At 37.4% G+C, this 20535-nt stretch overlaps 1 pseudogene; it reads right to left on the bottom strand.

Annotated features, from left to right (window-relative positions):
- LOC110324076 overlaps positions 1–4508 on the bottom strand; it is a 177823-nt pseudogene extending 173315 nt beyond the window's left edge.
- Positions 4509–20535: the final 16027 nt, after the last annotated feature.

Genomic DNA, 20535 nt, shown 5'->3' on the forward strand with positions numbered 1-20535 from the left:
AAAAAAAAAAAAAAAAAAAAAAAAAAAAAAAAAAAAAAAAAAAAAAAAAAAAAAAAACCCAATGAAAAAATGGGGTATAGAATTAAACAGAGAACTCACAACTGAGGAATCTCAAATGACTGAGAAATACCTAAAGAAATATTCAAAGTATTCAAAATATTCTTTTTGATTAGAGAAATGCAAGTCAAAACGACCCTGAGATTCCACCTTACACCAGTCAGAAAGGCTAAGATCAAAACCTCAGTTGAAAACACATGGTGGAGAGAATGTGGAGAAAGAGGAGCACTCCTCCATTGCTAGTGGCATTGCAAACTGGTACAACCACTCTGGAAATCAATCTGGAGGTTCCTCAGAAAATTGGGAATAGATCTACCTGAAGATGCAGCTAGACCACTCTTGGGAATATGCCCAAAAGATGCCCCACTATGCCACAGAGTCACCTGATCCACTATGTTCATAGGCCTTATTAGTGATAGCCAGAAGCTGGAAACAACCTACATGTCCCACTACAGAAGAATGGATACAGAAAGTATGGTTCATTTACACAATGAAAGCCTACTCAGCTATTAAGAACAAGAACTTTTGCATGTAAATGAATGGAACTGGAAAATATCATCCTGAGTGAGGGAACTCCAGATCCAAAAGGACATGCATGGTACATACTCATTAATAAGTGGATATTAGCCAAAATAAATAAATAAATAAATAAATAAAAATAAAAATAAAAAAAACAAAAACAAAACAAAAAACCATACAGAATAACCAATATACAGTCCACAGAATTCAAAAGGCTCAACAAGCTCAAGTGCCCAAGTGAGGATGCCTCAGTCCCACTTAGAAGAGAGAAGAAAGCAATCACAAGTGGGGAGGGAGGGAAGGAGGGAGGGACTTGGGAGGGAATGTGGACAGGGTTGGGGGGATACTAGGGGGTGGAGGGGAACCTGATCTGGTATTGGGTGAGGGATAAGGACTGAAACCCTGAGGGCCAGCAAAAAGAATGTAAACAGGCAACCTCAGAAAATAGGAGGTTGGGGGGGACACCCCCAGAATGCACCAGAGACCTGGGAGGTAAGAGGCTCTCAGGACTCATAGGGAGAGAACCTTTGATCAAATGCTCAACAGTAGGGAGAAGAAACTTATAGAGCCCATGATGGATGGGGCTGCCATCTCACAGTCACACCTCTGACCCATAATTGTTTCTGTTTGAAAGAATTACGGGGATGGAAATGGAGAGGAGCCTGGGGAAAAGAAGCTGTAGCAACAGGCCCAAAGTGGAATCCAGCTCAAAAGGAGGTCTCAAGGCCTGACACTATTACTGAGGCTATGGAGCGCTCACAAAAAGAGACCTATCATACTGCCCTCTGAATGACCCAACAAGCAGCTGAAAGAGTCAGATGCAGTTATTTCCATCCAACCAATGGACAGAAGCAGCTGACCCCTGTTGTTGAATTAGGGAAGGCTGAAAGAAGCTGAGGCAATGGGCAACCCTGTAGAAGGACTAGCCATCTCAATTAACCTGGACCCCTGAGATCTCTGAAACACTGGACCACCAACCAGGCAGTGTACACCAGCTGATGAGGCCCCCAACATACATACAGTAGAGAACTTCTAGGTGGGTGCTCATTCAGAGATGATGCACCTAACCATCCAGAGACTGGAGGCCCCAGGCAGCTTAGAGGTCAGGTAAGGTGGGGGCTGGGGGCCACCACATGGAGATGGGGTGGGGTGGTGTGGGGAGGATTAGTGGAATGTGGAACAGTGGAATGGTGGGTGGGGAGGGGTGGGGAATAGAATATGGAGTGTCAAAGTGAATTACAAATAAAATTAAATTAAAAAAATAAAAAATAAAAGAAGTCATGAAGTGGGAGGAAGATGTGTTGGGGGTAGGGTTCCTAAGGAATTTGGATGAGAATATAATCCAGATATGATCAAGATACATGGTACATATTTACACCATTTCCAAAATGCTAGTCTAGAAGATTGAAGTGTGACTTCTATTTACAACCATGAAATTTTGAGTTTGTAAATTGTTATGTAAATGCACATCAAACAATAGTATAAACAAACAGGAAAACCTTTTGTGTCACCCATCTAAGAAGAGAACAACAGGTATGGAATGCATGCCAGCATAAAGAGAAAAAGCATATTTTTAACACTGGAAATAAGATAAGTGGGCTAGAGAAATAGCTCAGTAGTTAAGGGCACTGGTGGCATGTGCCACCTGTCACTTTATTCCCAGAGAAGCCAGCATCCTTTTCTGCTGTGCCATGGCATGACACATAGACGGTACAAAGACATAAGTGAAGGTATACCACTAATACATGTAAAATAAAAATAAAGTTTAAAATAATTTAAAAATCAAATGAGAATTCTGTATTCAGTGAAACTGTTTCTCCAAATGAAGATATTAGGGCTCTCTCAAACAAAAACGTAATAAAATAATTATTAACAATTTGAAAAAACTCTTTGAGAATGAAAATAACTAAAATTCACAAAGATGGACCTAGGTAAAGACATGTGGAACTTCAAAGTATAACTCAATGAATGAAAGTTACATATTATATATTCTAATATTCCTGAAAAGATTCTTAATACATTCTCTTGTTTATATCATGTGAATAAATGAAATTAACATAAACAATATCACAGGGAACAGTAATGTTTTTCACAGTTTATGCATAAGGCAATATAGACATAAAATATTATTAGGGAATGAACATAATACATTGTACCTTCTAGGACAATAATCAGAAAATTTGAAAAATAAGCATAGTTGACACAGTAATAGAAGCTCTTAAATTAGATAATGCAAAATGCTAAATTCAGATTGTAGCAAAAGGGCTGGAGGGGGCTCAGTACTGTGTGCTCTACCAGGGAAACTACGTTCAATTCCCAACACCCACAAAGCAGCTCAGGATGTTCTGTAACTCAAATACCTGGCCATCTGATGTCTAGTTCTGAACTCTACAGGGATCAGACCAGTATGTGATGCCCAAACATACATGCAGGAAAAAAGCCTTAATCACATAAAATCAATTAATTTAGGTATTTAAAAAAATAATGAGGTAGAAAACATTGATGAACAAAGACAAAGAATGATTTCAGTAAAATGGAGAAGGGGGGACAACAACTGGAATGTAGATATATAAAAATAATTAAAAAAAAAAAAAAAAAGACCAGGCATGGTGGTGCAAGCTTTTAATCCTAGCACTTGGGAGGCAGAGGCAGGTGAATTTCTGAGTTCGAGGCCAGCATGGTCTACAGAGTGAATTCTAGGACAGCCAGGACTACACAGAGAAACCCTGTGTCGAAAAAAACCAAAAACAAAACAAAAAACAATAAAAAAAAAAAAAAAGAAATGTAATACAATATAAACTTTGGATGAGAGGACGACATAATTAGGAAGATTATCAATGACAGATGAAAATAGGAATATTCTATAGAGAAAAACATGTCTTAATTATATTCAAACACACAAAACAAACTTACTGAATAATATTGGATAATGAAGATTCTAATAATAATTGATAATGAATACAGTCTATAAGAATAAAGGCAGAAAAAATGTAGAAAATGTGATTTTACAGGGGACTCAGGAGGTTAAGAGAGGGTAGAATGGGAGTAATCTGTTCTCTCTCTCTCTCTCTCTCTCTCTCTCTCTCTCTCTCTCTCTCTCTGTCTCTGTCTGTCTCTCTCTCTCCTCTTTGTGTGTGTGTGTGTGTGTATATGAATTTTTTATAAAAAGTTTAATTAATAATAATATCAAAATAAGAATACATATGTCAGCAGTTCAGAGCACTTATTCTTACCCTCCTAGGAACTGGCTAAGTGGATTCACTGAGATACCAATTTGTTTACTCATGCTGGGCTTTCTATACAGTATCCCAGAAGACAGATTCCAAAACATATTCAATTTACTCAAGCCCCGAGTTTATCACTGCCTCCCTTTGTCTTATTTGATGATGCTGTCAGACTTTGCTCCATGATTGAAACTGGCAGCCCTGAACTTCCTATCTCTGTAGACTTTACTCCAGGGAAGCGCACACATACACTGTGATAAGTAAACACACTAGTAGTTAGTTCAAAGATATTGGTTAGTAAACCATATTAATATTCAACAAGCAACTTCTGAACATTTACTTTCTTTCAAGTATTCTCCTATGTCTTACTTCTCCATTTCTTTTCTTTATATTGAGACTAAAAAGCAATATTAAAATGCCAATTATTGATGAAAATTTTGTTAGGAAATAAATAGACCAAAAGAAGCAAAAACAATGAAAACACATAAAACTGATGAGATAAATTGTTTAGAAAAAAAAAAATGATCCTGTACCACAGGACACCCTTGCTTCGGAGAAGACCAACCATTTTCCAAAACCTGTTGATATAACAATGGTGCTGCTACTGGTAACAGTTATGCTAGTGATGGTGATGAAGATGATGATGAGGAGGAGGAGGAAGAGCTGGAAGAGCTGGATTTCTCTGCTCATGATGGCAATGAAGAACATTCACACTCAGGCCTCTGGCACAAAGGCACATTCTCTCCTCACTGAGTGCTTCCACTCATAAAACAACATATCCACTACTGAAATCTGACCAGAATCCTACCAGAATGCCAAAACCAAAAATGTCAAAAATGAGCTGGCTGAGGAAGATGCCTCCTCCCCAGTTGCTGATATAAATTCATTAAGTGACTGTAAAAAAAAAAAAATTCCCATAATTTTGTAGGGAAAACTGCATTGGCCACAATAAGACAGAAAAAAAAAGAGAAACCTAATAAGAAACATTCTTATATTAATTCATTAAATGAAGAAACATTCTTATATTAATTCATCAACTGAATTTCAGAGTGGGGTCATTTCCAAGTCCTTCCTATTTATCTTCCTTGATCTTTCCTTATGGGAAGCTTTGCTCCTTTGCTTACAGATCTGGAATTTCCATTACCCACTGCTCTGAGGTTTGAGTAATCCCATCCTTGTGTGTGTTGTAAATCATGAATCTTAATATATGTTATAAAGTACACTCATCTATATGATCTTTAAAAAAATCAAAGACAGAAATCTAGCTCTAAGTGGGTTGTGCGTTTGCTATTTAGCACAGATTTAAAGTCTGTTAAATGATATTTGACATATGTCATTGCTCTCGTGGTTGGACATGATGTCAATTAGCTGAAGAATTCCATGGACTACAGCTTATGGTTTCCTGTTGTTGAATGCCCACCTTCTGCAGAGTGTTCTGGCTTTAACCTGTACTTACTATGTTTTGATTTTAAAGTTTTTGTGCACATATCTTTAGTCATGTTTCCTCAATTAACATTATAAATTACAGATCTTTTTAGTTGCTTTATCCCAAACCTATAAATTCATCTTTGAATTTACTTTGATGTTTGGCAACTTTTCTAAATTCTTTTCATCTGCTGTAAAGAAAAAATGATGAAGAGCCTTGGATTGCTAATCAAAAGACTTGGATTCCATGAAAATTTGATACAAAGTAGTTGCATTTTGTAAATTACATTAATCTTTAGGAATAATTTCTCAGAGTCAAGAGTGTGATCCTGGAACACTTGAGGCAATATGATTCCAAAACTTTTTTTTAAAGCTGCATCATGAAAATAGATTTTCTGTTTATTTATTTTTAAGAAAATGCATTCAGATTTAAGTGTTACATTTTTTTGTGTGTCTAAGAAAGACTAGCTAAGACTTTTATCCCTGTCATATGCTTCCAGATTTCCTTAAATAAAGCTCACTTGGTGTAACATAGTTTTCTGATTATCTATCTACTTATGTAAGTGTTGGGTAGTCATTTCCTCTGAACTGATATATTCCAATTAACCATCTTCCCTGTATCTTTTTAGCATATCCTACAGTCGTACACCAGGAAGGATCTATAAAAGTTAGAAAATATATCCCATTTTCCTTCTGTTCCAATTTACACCAAACCATTGTATTATCATCTTTTTAAATATTTAAAATGTGCCTCTATACATAAAATATAGTATGCATCTGCCCCTGGTAAATGAGGAGGAAGAGCAAGGAGAAGAGAGCCAGGAAGGCTGAGATCTCCACAGATTGTGATATAACTTTCTTACTTTTCAAAAATTATAACTCATGAATATAGCGATCCAATAGCAGATATTCTTCCAGGATGCAGATGAGGAAGAACACATTCAATAGTTAACTTTTCTTTGTTAAAAAAAGAAAATCTGTCAAGATGTAACTTTGGAACCATAAAACTAGGATTGCTCTTTGTGATAGCTGGGGTTAAAGGACAATTGGAGAGGATACAAAGTCACTAGGAAAATAGGCTTTGGGTTTGGGGGGCTTGTGGGTTTTGTGGTCATTTTGGTCGGTTTGGTTGGTTTGGTTTTCATGTGATTTGAGATGGGAAGGCTTACTCATTGTGGGTAGCACCACTGCCTGGCTGGGATCCTCAACAATACAGATGTAGAAACAGATGCATTTATCCCACTCTGCTTCTGATGATTGACATGATGTCATCAGTTGCTTTGAACTCCTTCTACCCTGATTTTGTCCCCTTGATGGGCTGTTCAGTACAAGTGGGAGGCAGGTTGCTTTTGTCAGAAGAGTCTTGTATCCCAGCAACAGGTAAGGTAAATACACTAGGACACTGTTCTTGTGTTATTAAGTATGTTATACTTATTTTTTAAAGCGAGTATGTAAAGTAATATGTCTCATTATGGTATGTGTGTATATAGTTTTACTTTATTCATATAGATCCCTCTGTGTCAATTCCTTTACAGACACCCTATTGAGAAAATAAATTTGCCTGGGAAAGATGTGGGGTAGTACAGAAATAAAGGTATTGTTTATTATTTATAATGTACAGGGATGTATCTGTAAAGGTTTTTTCAAGAAACAGAAAAATTACACAATGCTATACAGTATAAAAGAGTGGTGGCAGCCTAAAGATAAAGGCAATAATGTTGTTCTTTCATCTATCAATAGACTTCCTCTGGGGACTTTGGTTGAACAAAGTATTCATTAATTACAGCAGTGGGGAGACATCTATTGGAGGAGGCAATCCTCTGACATGTTGATTGGGTATAAGTTGTGCCCTTAAAGCAGCACCAGAGACTCATTTCATTATTCATGAGAAATGATGAAAAATAGCAAAGCACAAAGAATGAGGTGTGCTTTAGAAGACAAGTGTATCTCAACAGAACCTCCCAGCATCTTCAGCTGCTAATCCATTTTCCTGACAAGCTGGAGGATTAAGTGCTTAATTCCAATTGTTCTACAAGGCTTTGCAAAGACACCAGGGCACAGAATCACAAAGCACTTTAAAGAAACAAATCCCCTTACGTAAATGAGGATCCTTAAAACAGACCCATAGTCACCCCTCTCTGCATATTTATGATCTCCCCAGTGTCTTTTAGGCACTTGCACCTTCTAACACCTGGCCCCCCTTCACAACCGCAGCTAGCATTTGTAATAAACCTCAACTACTTGAAAACTTATGTTTATCATAGCTTTAAATTTGATTTGAAAATACTCATTTTAATTTTTAAATAACATTTTTGGAATGCTTATGTGTGAATTCATGTTTGTGCGTATGCTATATGTGTATTCGTGTTCCGTTGTGCATGCATTGAAACTGAAATTTAGGCAGGCGGCCAACCAGTTCCAGTGATACTGTATCTGAGCCTTTTGTACTGATTCTGCAGTCATGGTGGGCATGCCCACCACTTGGTACACAGAAGATAAGATGTGAACTCAGACCCTCATGCTCAAAAGCAATGTAAAAATGTTTAAGTGAATAATATCTGGAAACTGAAGAAATTCTCCTTTCTTTATATCAAGTTACAATTCTCACAGTAAATAAGATTAGTGTATGTTTGATATTTTGAAAGTTCATGAAAAACAAACAAGCAAACAAACAAACAAACAAGAACCTGATACTGCTGAAGAAGGACACATTCCCTGATACAAGGTGAAACCAGTACATGAATTTGTTTGTTGTTATTTTAAAGAGATATGTTCCTGTGTTGCTATTGAAGGTTAAGAAATTCCCCCTTTACTGACTCAGATGGATTTGAGCATCATGGGGCTAGAAGAGGGGAGCTATATTCCTATTTTGACTGGATGGTGAGGAAGGGTAATATTGAGTTTGTTTTGAGTAATCACAAAAGGGCATCTTGTCTCTTCACAGGCTCAACACTTCTTTGGGCTAAGGGCTATGTTCTATAAAGGCTTCTGACCTTGTGACAAGAAACAATCATTGATCCCAGGAGCTGCTTTTTTTTCTGAAAATGTCCTTTCTTCAAAAAACAGACTCAAAAGAATCATGCCTGAGCAGGTTTTCTTAAACCCAACATAACTTTCCCATTTAAGAAATTTGGATTGCCATGTGAGCAAGTGTTAGCAAATTTCCTGTAACTATCCCAGCATCTCCACCACAGAAATACTATGAGATAATTATTAGTGGATAATGAGGAAGCCTAGAAAACAATTAGCAACTTGATTTCCACAGTCAGCATTAAAGAAATGATTCATCACCATTCAGCTCTTTCAGGCAATTCTGTTTAAACTGCCTGTCCATAAAAATGTAAGAATTTTCAACGGTAATATTCAAGAAAGAAGATGTTCTGCTCCTTTATCTTAGACAAAAACATGGCATTGCCCTTGAATTTATCAATCTGTCCTGAAAATTCTGATCATAGCTAAACTCTACATCACTCTAAACTACTGGTGTAGAGATGAGTAAAATAATAATGTCTCCAAAGCATCTAAAATATTCTCCTGCATGTGGGACGCTTTTCTTTCATTATTTTTTGGTTTGCTTGCTCTATCCAGCAAGTCTACACTCACACACATGAACACACACCGACAAATAATAGTATTTATAAGAGTGAACTCACATCTTTAATTGAAATCTCCCCCGTTTCCTGTTAACCATAGCCTGGCCACCCACAATGCTTGTTCAATTCCAGAAGTTTCCTGCTTATTTAAGCAAGATCCCGAGGCAGAATTTGTGGGGGATTAGCGCTCTAAAGCATCCTTTCACCATGAGTCTCAAATCATTTTACACATTTTAATTCATGTTTGGAAAGCCAGAGAGAGAGTTAACTGGCATGCCTCTCCTTAAATAGGAAGAGATTCAAATAGATTGAATACGTTTAATTCAAGCATATCAATTCAAACATGAGACCCTTTAAGAGAAAATGTTGGAATTTTAACCTAAAATAGCATGAGTCTCATTCAGACCCTGCAAAAGGTTTATAATTAGCTGGTCCAAGGTAAGCATACAGTTTCACAAACAAACATTTTATTTGAATTTTATGTTATTATGCTTACATAGGCTGAAAAAGAAAACAAACATGGAGAAGGATAAATCTGTTTGTAATTAAAGTATCGCTATGTAATTTTACATATGGCTTATAGCATAAAGGTTAATAGGATCCTTTCATTATACATATGAAAGACTTAACATTAGATATATATCCTCTATGTATAAAAACTCCATCCAAATATACACATGAATGAAATTTATTATAAGTACATCTGCTGTACCTTTGCTAAGAGTCCACAACAATGAACAAATAGGTAATTTGATGGTGTATGTAAAACCAAGTAAGACAGGGATTGTTTCACTTCATTGTTAGGTGGGACTGAGCACCATCAGCTTCTGAGCAAGAGCCAAAGTGGCGGGGCTCTAATGTAATTTAAATTAAATTTAAAATATCCATCCTAAGTAACTTCTCTAATAATCTGAAAGTTGAAAGTGAGAGTAGACATGGGTTATTACAGCAAGAGGGACAATACTACTTTCCATATTTTCCCTTATAATTATGTTTCTTTCCAAAAGAATGAGAAGCTAAGTTGTTTTACACAGAATCATTTTAAAAGTCCTGTATAGAAGTGGATGCTCACAATCATCTACTGGACAGAACACAAGGCTCCCCAGTGAAGGAGCTAGAGAAAGTATCCAAGGAGCTGAAGGGGTTTGAAGCCCCATAGGAGGAACATCCATATGAACTAACCAGTACCCCCAGAGCTCCTTGAAACTATACCACCAATGAAAGAAAACACGTGGTGGAACTTGTGGCTCTAGCTGCATATGTAGCAGAAGATGGCCTAGTCGGTCATCAAAGGGAAGAGACACCCTAGGTCCTGTGAAGACTCTATGCCCCAATATAGGGGAATGCCAGGACCAGGAATGGTAGCGGGTGGGTTGGGGAGCAGAGGGAGGAGGAAGGGGATAGGGGGTTTTCTGAGGGGAAACTAGGAATGGGGATAACATTTGAAATGTAAATAAAGAAAATATCTAATAAAAAATGGGATTTGAAAAAAATTAAAGTTACATATTGATTTTAGAAAATAAAATAAAAAGTCCTGTATATATAGAATTCACACACTTGAATATGTATAGGAAATAATTCATACATATAGCTATCACACAGGATCAAGTGTATACAATTAGACAATTTTATTTAAAAAATAAGATAAAATTTTAACATAGAAGAACCAAATGGGTGAGGTTGAATGTTGTGATTCAAAGCTATCATTAAATATAGCTAATCAAATTTACAGGGAAGCCTCCATATGACTCTTTGATGTTGTAATTCCAATGATCCACTGCAGATGTAACTCTGTGGTTGAGTGCTTGCCTTTCCTGGGAGTGGCTGTGGGTTCAAAGCTCAATAGAGTTTTTAAAAACATGCTTAAACTATTTTTTTTTATTGAAAAGATTGTACCACTGATCTATCTGCACAGTTATAGACAGTGATTTCTAATGTAGTCTCTTGTCACTTGACACGTTCAATATTTCATTATTACCTTTACTCCAAATGAAAGCCTGAACTTTTAATTAATTTTAACTTAATTATTCATTTTAATCAACACAACTTTTATTTTTTTTATATTTTCATAATGACTCAAAAATATAACTATGTATCTTTTTTTGGAACTTTTTCTTGGTTTTGTAATGAGGCACAGAGTAACTTAGATGCATGATGTAGTGAGTTATGTTGTCACCTATGTAGCCTGTGTTTTTAAGCTACCCATATTTAAATACTGTTTTTTGTTAATATTAACCTGGATTCTGTGGCAACCTCTTTCTGTTGCTTTTTCATCTGCCACATGGGAATGCAGGTAATTATTAGTGTCCATTCCTACACCACTTACAAAAGTTACTAGGTGAAAAATGCAAAGTATCTAAACAATTTCTAGTGTATGTGCTAAGATTTTTATCCATGCAAATAGATTTAGAACAGTGGTGTGTCTCAAGAGAAAATGGGTATGTGCAGACTGCAGTGATAATGCTTCAAGCTAAAAGGAAAGGGCATATGTTTCAAATTTACATGGTTTAAATCTAAACAAGGAAACAGCTTTCCTAGTAGCACATAAAATGTGAGGGGAATACACACACACACACACACACACACACACATTAAAGTAGCTCATTTTCTCTTTTTGCTCAGAAGCATGTGAAAGGTGACTTTTCCTTTTTTCTTTCAGGACAAATGGTGACTTTTCAAATATGCAGCACCTAGTCACAATGTATTTAAGTACTTGGTTTGGAGAATGCGCAGCCTGTATTAACTGTGAACCGACATCTAGAAGCAGGTCAGAGTAGCAGGGCTAGAGCAATACTCAGGTGGCTCCAATTAACCGCATCCGGCAGGATGTCAGTCATGGCTGGAAAAGCTTGTTTATGTTCGCATTACGTTCCCTTTGTTAGGGAGCCAGAAGATATGTCTCAGCGAAGTCCCACCCACAGCAGCAGACATGATAGTGTGCCCAGCCCTTCGCGTCCCTCCAGCGTGAACCCACTGAACTCTGGTTGAACTTCACTGTGCAGCCAAGTACATTTTAAATGCAATCTACTCCAGTTAAGTCTAATTTGTATTTCATTGCACAACCATGTCATTTCACACAAACCAATCAAAACAGATTTGAGAGCAGCAGCTAATCTAAAACCTAAATGATGCTTCTTCTACCCACCAAAGACGTAATTTCTGTTTCTGAAATCCATGCTTAGGAGAAGGAACTGGCAAGCATCTCCATAAATAGACATCCTTGTTTTCACAGCTCCTGAAATGTCTTCCCTCGCTCAATAATTGTTTTGGGTTTTTTTTTTTTTTGTCCCCCCATTATAAGAACTTCTAAATTCTTTTTTTTTTTTTCCTCTAAATTCTTTCAACATCCCATCTGAAACTTCAAGAAGCAACTGTTTTACTTAAGCGATTAACAGCCATGCATTTTGATGACTTGGTTATGACAGCATATATGTTAGGATAACTTTTTAAAAGATTCTTTGCATTCAAAAGAATAAACAACCAGAAAAGCAAACAAACAACCCCCCGCAAAATAAACAAAAAAAGTGGCCTGTTAACTCGACATATAATAACTTGGTAATAGAGAAGATAAATATTAGCTGTGCAATTATTTCTTGAAGTTCAGATGGCCACACATAAATTCTTCCTCTGAATCCAGCACATTTTTAAGTTATCTGATAGGAGCATTAAGTCCTTGGGTATAGACAAACTTTGTTTAATTTCTAGGGGGCACTTTCTTTCCATTTTAAATATATGTTATATTTATTGTGTTTGGATAGGGCTTTTGAGTTGGTGCTTCTTGTTGCCGAAGCACTTCTGGAGATGTGGTTCCTGATTTAGTATAAAGTGTGCAGAATAAATGTATTTCCTACAAGTCATAAAACTTTAATCTCGCATCTAAGCACTATTCTGAGGCAGGAGTCTTCGGTTAAACATCTGGATTGAAGCAAATGTTGCCATTAGCACATACAATAATAAAAATCACCTTTCTTTCTATAAATTTTTCATCTTCATGGCAAAGAATATTATGATTATTTTTTGTTTTCTTTTGCTTTTTTTTTTTTCCTGAAAATTGTATAAGAAAATGACTTCCATGAATATCGAAAACTATTTGTATGTGGTGGCACCTAGCCTGTGTGGAAGTCATTTGATAAGCGATCTCTTGAGGAGATGCTAACTGGGTTAGCCCACAGACATACGCATGAAAGCAACAACCCCATACAAAATGTACGTCTTGCTCATAGTTACAGTCTACTCTGCAAGGAGGGCGTAGCAGAGTAGGTCAGTTCCTGTCATAGAAGGCCAGGAAGCATCAACATGAAATCTATTTTGGTTGTGGCCATGTAGTTTCTCCCAGGACCACAGCCTGTGAGACTGCCTCTAGCTTTCAGAGTATGCCTTTCTTTTCAGTCAATCCTCCAAAAATTTCTAGTAGAGCCACACAATAGTACAATCACTTCTAGGTGATCCTAAATTATCAATGCAGGGAATGAAGATGAACCATCATGGTAACTGTCATCTATCGACTTGTTTGTCATTTGACTGGACTGTCTATAGACTGTGTATATTTGCATCTTTATCACCTGTCTTTCATGTATCTATATATAACCTGTCATCTATTTATCAAGCATTTATACACATTCATTGTTAATCTTATATCATCTATCATTTATCTACCTGCTGTCTATAATCTCAATCTTTCTATCCTTCTGCCTGTCTGACTATCTGTCCCATCCAGCTACACTAAGTAACCATACACTAAGATAAATGGGAACTCTTACTTTGACTTATATTTCAAAGTTTTTTTTTCACTCTCAAAAATTAATTTTACTAAGTAATGACTCTTAAGAGAACTGGGATGAATAGAGAGCTGCCATCTTTGGCCGCTAGTTGAATTTGTGAGTATTTTCTGTGGTTTACAAGTGTTTTCCCCACAAAGACTCCATGTTCTAGGAAAAGAGGCAGCATTGGGTAATTGTAGCAAGCAATAAGTTTTTGAGTTTCAGACATGATTTTTTTAACAGAGCAGAGCATCATGAGTCTAGCTTAACGTTTTAATTAACAAAATAAAAGCATATGCAGGTTTGGTCAATTTACGCAACTGTCTTGTAAGCACCTTTCAATTAATAGCACATATTTTCTCTAACCTTTTTATTATTATTCTACAGTTCCTTTTATTATTATTATTATTATTATTATTATTATTATTGTTATTTTCTTTATGTTTTTCATTATATTAATATTTTAAACATAAGAGCACACGAATACTAACAGATATAAACTACAAACACCCACGGTACGCTATCACTTTCAAATATCTCTTAAAGTACAAGATACTCTCTTAATTTTAAGAAAAACATCAGTTGATTCTTAAATTGTTCATATTAAAATTATTCCTGAAGCTTCAAGTCCTACTGGGTAGGTTCTGGTATAGGGTTATAATCTCAATTTCAGCAAATCTTCCCAAAAGTTGTCTGTCACTTACAAACACTGTGAATTTTTGTATATATAATATTATTGAGGGGGGAATTTTTGTTCTTATACCCATGAAGTAGAAATATTTTATAGTTACTTTAGATAGAAAATATTGAAATATAATTTTTCTTCAATTTAAAATAAAACACCTTTCTCTCAGAGTTAATGACTTATACCTGAACTAAACTGGAAGTATCAGAATGTATTTGAAAATCATACCACAATATAAGCAAAATCATGAGCCTGAGCTAGTACTATATTGAAATGTGGTACCCAGTTTCTCTCCTGAATATTATTCCCATCAGCTTCATTGAGCAGAGATGCCTGGACAGATTTACAAAGCCTGAAGCAAATATACATAAGATTGACAGAAAAAATCACACTGTACTTGTAAATATTAGTACATAAATTTTATTTCAGTCATTGAAGAAGTAGCTAGAAAGAATACCTGTTGAAATTTACTTTTAGATAAAAAGTAAATAGTACTTGTATGCTATTAAAACAAAACAATATTGATATAGATATTTAATTTATAGTCTTTTATTGACAAAAAACTTTATTAGGAACAAATAAATTGGCAGCATATAAATGTCCTATACTGTCTTCTCAACACATAATGTAGTTTTTAATTTAATAAAATTCATTTAATCCACAAGAGGCTGTTGCATGTCTATTAGGAAAATATACATTCTATCAAAAACTGTAAATAAGATAGCTGTCATTTCATCCTCTGAGTATGTCAACTACTAGAAAAAGCAGCAGTACCTAGTTCTCATCACTAAGAAGCCAACTAACTCAGGTGTTTTTGTTTGTTTGTTTGTTTGTTTGTTTTGTTTTCTGTTGTTGTTTTTGTCTTTTTGAAGATGTTGTTTCTAATTTTAGTTTCTAAACTGCTTTGACATTTACTGTGTCCTGTATATCAAGCTTAGCATTTTCTTTATGTTCAATGCAATCAGACAATAAGATACTAAGTGACAAGTGCCACTTCACTCCAATTGGAGTGAAGCATTTTATTAGTGTTTGGCCATTCTAGTTAAGCATCTAATTATAAACTAACTAATAATTATAAACTAATTATTAACTCCAGCTGAAGATTACACCTTTGTTTCTGCTTAGACAACCCAAGTTCCTTCTTGTGTTACCCTTAGAATCACTGTGTATTTGCTTCTGGGACAAAGAGTGATAACATATTCTTCCTTATGGAACTCCTCAGAATCCTAAACAGCACCTGTGCAGCTTTTCCTTATCATTGAGGTCAGCAGTTGAGCTTTATATATTCTTTGCATTCATCCTTTTTGTTCATTATCTCTTTGATACCACTTCCTCTCCCTCCCACACTCCCTGGCATCCTAGACAGAACATTTGATAATTAAAAATGTTTCTTATTCTTGAGAATTTAATACAATGAAATATAATCATAGAACCCTATTTTCCTCTCCCCCTTGATTCCATCACATCCTCTTTCCATAATTGGTTTTCTTCCTTTCATCCTCCCTCCCTCCCTCCCTCCCTCCTTTTCTTTGTTAATTTTTTCTTTATTTTAAGATCTTGTTTTCTGTTATCCGCTAAGTCTGGTCAGGTCAGTGATGTGAATTCTTTTCTGATGATGTGGCCAATGAGAGAATTTAACTATTACTCACTTGTGAATCATTACATTCTCTTACAAAATAACAGACTATCTCTCATGTCAACACCTTACAGCTTTGCTGTAAACTAAGTAGCCTCAGAGAAGGATGAGGGACAGAAAAGTGTATGTGATTACTCATCCTAAAGCTTTCCCAATATGGACTTAAAGTTGCTGTACCTGAGTTCTTTAGTCTGACTAATGTTACTTAATTCAAACACCTCCTTTATATACAAAAGGAATACATTTAATGTACAATAGTTACAGTTACATTTTCTTTTAAGCTTTATCTGGACAGCTCTGCAGAATCCAGCATTTTATAGTGAAATAAATAAGGCTCTAGTGGATGTCCTTGTTGCCTCTCTTGAAACAGTACTCACAACATGATACAAAACATTCTTTGCTTTGTTTTCTGCATAAATTTCTAAATAAAGTGGTGCTATGCTAGAGAAAAAAAATATGGCAAAACCTATTTGCATCTTTCTTTAAAATTATTATATTTAAAGTTATTTTTGACTGTTTTATATATGTTTATTATATTTCCTCCATCTCCTTTCTTGTTTCTACCACACTGAGACCTTCATGCTCTATAGAACACACAGGATGAACTGACTCCTCAAGGTTTTACCTTTAGCTGTGCTTCCTATCCTAACCTACCTCATTATTCAATAGTCAACCATATAATGCTCCTCCCCTAAAGTTATCACTACATCATCTGCACACATCACTAGGGGCACACGTTTTCTGCGTGTGCTGCCAAGTACACCACTAGTGGTGCCAACCCTCTGTCGCCGGTATTATGTTTGTCTGAGATCAATAAAAGCAAGGAGTTAAGCCTATTCTGTGCCTGGGGAAGTGCAGATTATATATAAGTATTCCAAGACTATGTGTAGACTCCACGGATAGTTCTGATATATCTTACCAAATGCATTGACTCCATGAGAAAAGGCCTAACATTGAAAATCTACTGTAGCTTCTAATACTAAATACAAGAAGATCAAGACATCACCAGAGGCATATTTCAAATACATATTGAGAAATTATCACAGATTTATTTGTTGAATAGAGGCAGCAAAATCCAACAAAATAATGTTGTGCAACTTGTCTTACCTGGGAGCATTACTATAAAGAGGGGTTGTGGTTATTTAAAAATGTTTGGCTCATGGCAAGTGGCACTATTAGGAGATGTAGCCTCCCTGGAGGAAGTGCATCATTATCAGGGTGTGGTTGAAGATTCTCTTCCTAGTTACCTAGAACTCTGTCTTCTCCAAATGGGCTTTGGCTTTCAGATCAAGATGTAGAACTCTCAGCTTCTGTTCCATGCCTGCTTGGAGCTATGCTCCACCTTGATGATAATGGACTGAACCTCTGAACCTATAAACTAGCCCTAATTTAATGTTGTCCTTATAAGAGTTGACTTGGTCATAGTGTTTGATCACAACAGTAAAGCCCTGAGACAAGGGAGTAGTAAGGAGGCACAGAAGCTTTCTCTGGGTAGTGGAAGTGAAGAAAGGAATGGGGGAAGGAATAGAACAGTCAGGATACTCTGAACATCTAGTGATGATGTGTTCTGTTGTATCTAAGTCCCCTGGGCTGGCCATGAAGGTGGCTGACACTCTTTCTCTCTCTCTCTCTCTCTCTCTCTCTCTCACTCTCTCTCTCTCTCTCTCTCTCTCTCTCTCTCTCTCTCTCTCTCTCTCTCTCTCTCTCTCTCTCTCTCTCTCTCTCTCATAAAGATGGGGAGAGCTAAATGGGAAGTGCTAATGAGGTAGGGATATAAGTGTCAGCTTTCTCAAATTATTTCCTACTGTCCAAGAGTGTCCACAATTTGGGTGTGCAGTAGATCCTCACCATCAGGGCCCATTCAATAGGCCGCTCTGTGTCCATAGGATGCTAATCCTGCATAACTAACTGGTACATCTCATCGTTTGCTTGGAAACTTTTTGCAGCTGCTGTTGGAGGAATTTGGAGAAGAGGCTGATAAAGCATGGTGCAAAAAGTAAAAGCAGGAAAATAAAAAGAAGAGAGATCTGGAGGGGCAGTATCTACTTCCATACGGGGTTTTCAAAGGCCCAGGGATCAGAGGCAATGAGTTGTTCCTTATGTTTCTGGAGGTCTAGTATATCTCAGATGTCTTAAAACATGGCGTGGTAACTTCCCAGAAGGCTTGACGCAGAATGAGCTGAATGTTCGGCATCTTGATTTGACCACAGCCAGGAGAAAACTGACTCTTCTACACTGGCCATAGCTTCAAAGCCCATCCAGGAAGGGGCACACTTCCTCCAACAAGACCACACCTCCTACCAGTACCACACCCTGTGTGCCAAGTATATTCAAACCACCACAGGGGGATATTAGCATGATGGGAAGTTTGATCCGCTCCTGGCATTTGGCTATAGAGCAATTCTTTAACCATATTTGGAGAGATTGTCATAAGGGAGTCTTGAACTTCAAATTTCCATATGTAGGGGTTACCCTGAATAGAAACAAACAGGAGGAGGAGGAGGAGGAGGAGGAGGAGAAACCCATGTTCAATCTAGTAAGTTCTAGCACAGCTGCCAGAGTGTAGCCTCCTTCTTCTGGAGTTAGGGACAAGGTGGTTGGTCCTACCATCTGCTGAAGCTTAAGAGAGAAAGGCCCTTTTGGTGCAACATGTGAATCCAATAAAAGAGTCCCTCAAGCTTAGCAGCTGTGGGGTTCAGGATAATTACCCTGAGGGGGCCCTGCCATTTAGGGGAATGAGGTTAGGGGTGATGGTCCAGTGGGTGAGAGAAGGATGTCTAATGTTGATAGAGAGTGGACAGGATAGAGTGTGTGATCTTGGTAGATGGTCAGTTACTTTCTATAGGACGGAGCAGAGATGACAGAATAAGATAGTAAGTGATCAGAGAGAGTCAAGCATTTGGGTAAAAATCTGAGAGTCAGACTGGTCATCCATACAAGAGCTTAAAGGTTGAGATGTAGAGGTCATGTGGGGAAAGCCCACAGCCTGAAAAGGGCCAGCAGTAGAAGTTTTACCCAATACAGGTAAAGTTCCTGTGACAGTTTGAGATGGGTGTTTTTAAAGGAATGGTTAGTCCATTCTATCTTTCCTGATGACTGGAGCTGGTATGGAATATGAAGATACCAAGAGATGTTGAGGGCTTTAACTTGGGTTTTAGACACTTGAGAGGTGAATCAAAACCATTGTCTGGCTGGAGAGGTTAGGATTCCAGATCTAGAGATGATCTCATGAAGGAGGAGATCAGAGACTGAGCGATGCTTTAGGTGGTGGGGAATGCCTCCACTCACCCTGAGAAGATGTTCACCAAGACCAGGAGGTTATTGACACATATGATAGTGGGCATATGGGTAAAGTCAAATTGCCAGTCAGTCCCAGGGAGGGAACTTCTAGCCTGGGGGAGGGAGGAACAGGTCCTATGATACCTTGAGTTGGGTATCTGACATCTGACAGATTTTGCAAGATGTTCTGATAAACCTTAAGAAACTCAAGTCCTCAGGGGCAGGCTGTAGATGGGTTTTAGCAAAGTAAGCTAAGCTTTGGCTGTTAGGAAGAAAAATCTGGTGTAGGTAGGACAGACTTTGCTGAGTGTCAGGGGGTGACATGGGAAAGTGGGGTGCAGTGACAGACTGTCCTGTTGTGGGTGACAGGAGTCTAGGCCTCTAAGGGAAGCAGCTCTAGATGCCTTTTCATCTTAGTTGTTTCCCTTAGAGTTGATAGAATTTTCCAACTGGTGGGACCAACAGTAGACAATTCCTGTGGGGAATTGCTGTGGGGAAATGGGAGGCTTTTGGGATAGCCATAATTTGGTCTGCATTGATTATTAATCCTCCTGCAGTTCTAAGTAGCCTATCCTCTTTCCAGATAGCAGTGTGGGACAGGAGAGTATGGAAAGCATATTTAGAGTCTGTATAGATATCTAGGTATTGTCACTATGCCAATTGAAAGGCATGGGTAAGATCTATTAATTCACTCTGTTGAATAGTGTTTAGGCAGTGAGGTCTTGTGTCTTAACCACCTCAGTATCATTGCCAGCACTTCGGGTTCCTTCATGTAAAAAGGAGCTGCAATCTGAGTACCAGATATAGATTGTCCAAGGAAAATGCCCTCCCTTATGTGTGTGGGATGGGGTAATAGTTCCTCCAAGGTTTCAGGGCAGTAATGACATAGGGAGTGATCAGTATTTGGTTGGGGAAGAAGATTTGAGTTATTCAGAGGTGGGTATAGTTGCAAAGCAAGTATAGAGTCATCTATTAGTGCTAAGGGAAGGGAAAGAACTCTTAAGGGAGGTAGCATTTATAAGCCTTTGAAGATAAGAGCTAGGGCATGTTGTGAGAAGACAGTCATAGATGACCTATAGATTAATTTTTTGGATCCTCAAATAAGGAGCTCAGCAGATACTAAAGCATGTATGCATGGTGCCCATGCCAATATGGTCAGGTCTAATTTCTTTGACAAGTAAGCAATGGGTGCAAAGGAGATTCCCAGTTGATGACCTAGAACCCCGAGGGCATAGCCCTCTTTTTCTGTTACATGGAGGGGGGAAGGGACATATTAGGTCTAGGAGGTGTGTGTCTGGAGCCTAAAGAAGGGCCTGTTGAAACCTTTGAAAGAATGGGCTTAGTAATAGGTTTGAAA

This window comes from Mus pahari, chromosome 7 (assembly GCF_900095145.1).
Source record: "Mus pahari chromosome 7, PAHARI_EIJ_v1.1, whole genome shotgun sequence".
Lineage (NCBI taxonomy): Eukaryota > Metazoa > Chordata > Mammalia > Rodentia > Muridae > Mus > Mus pahari.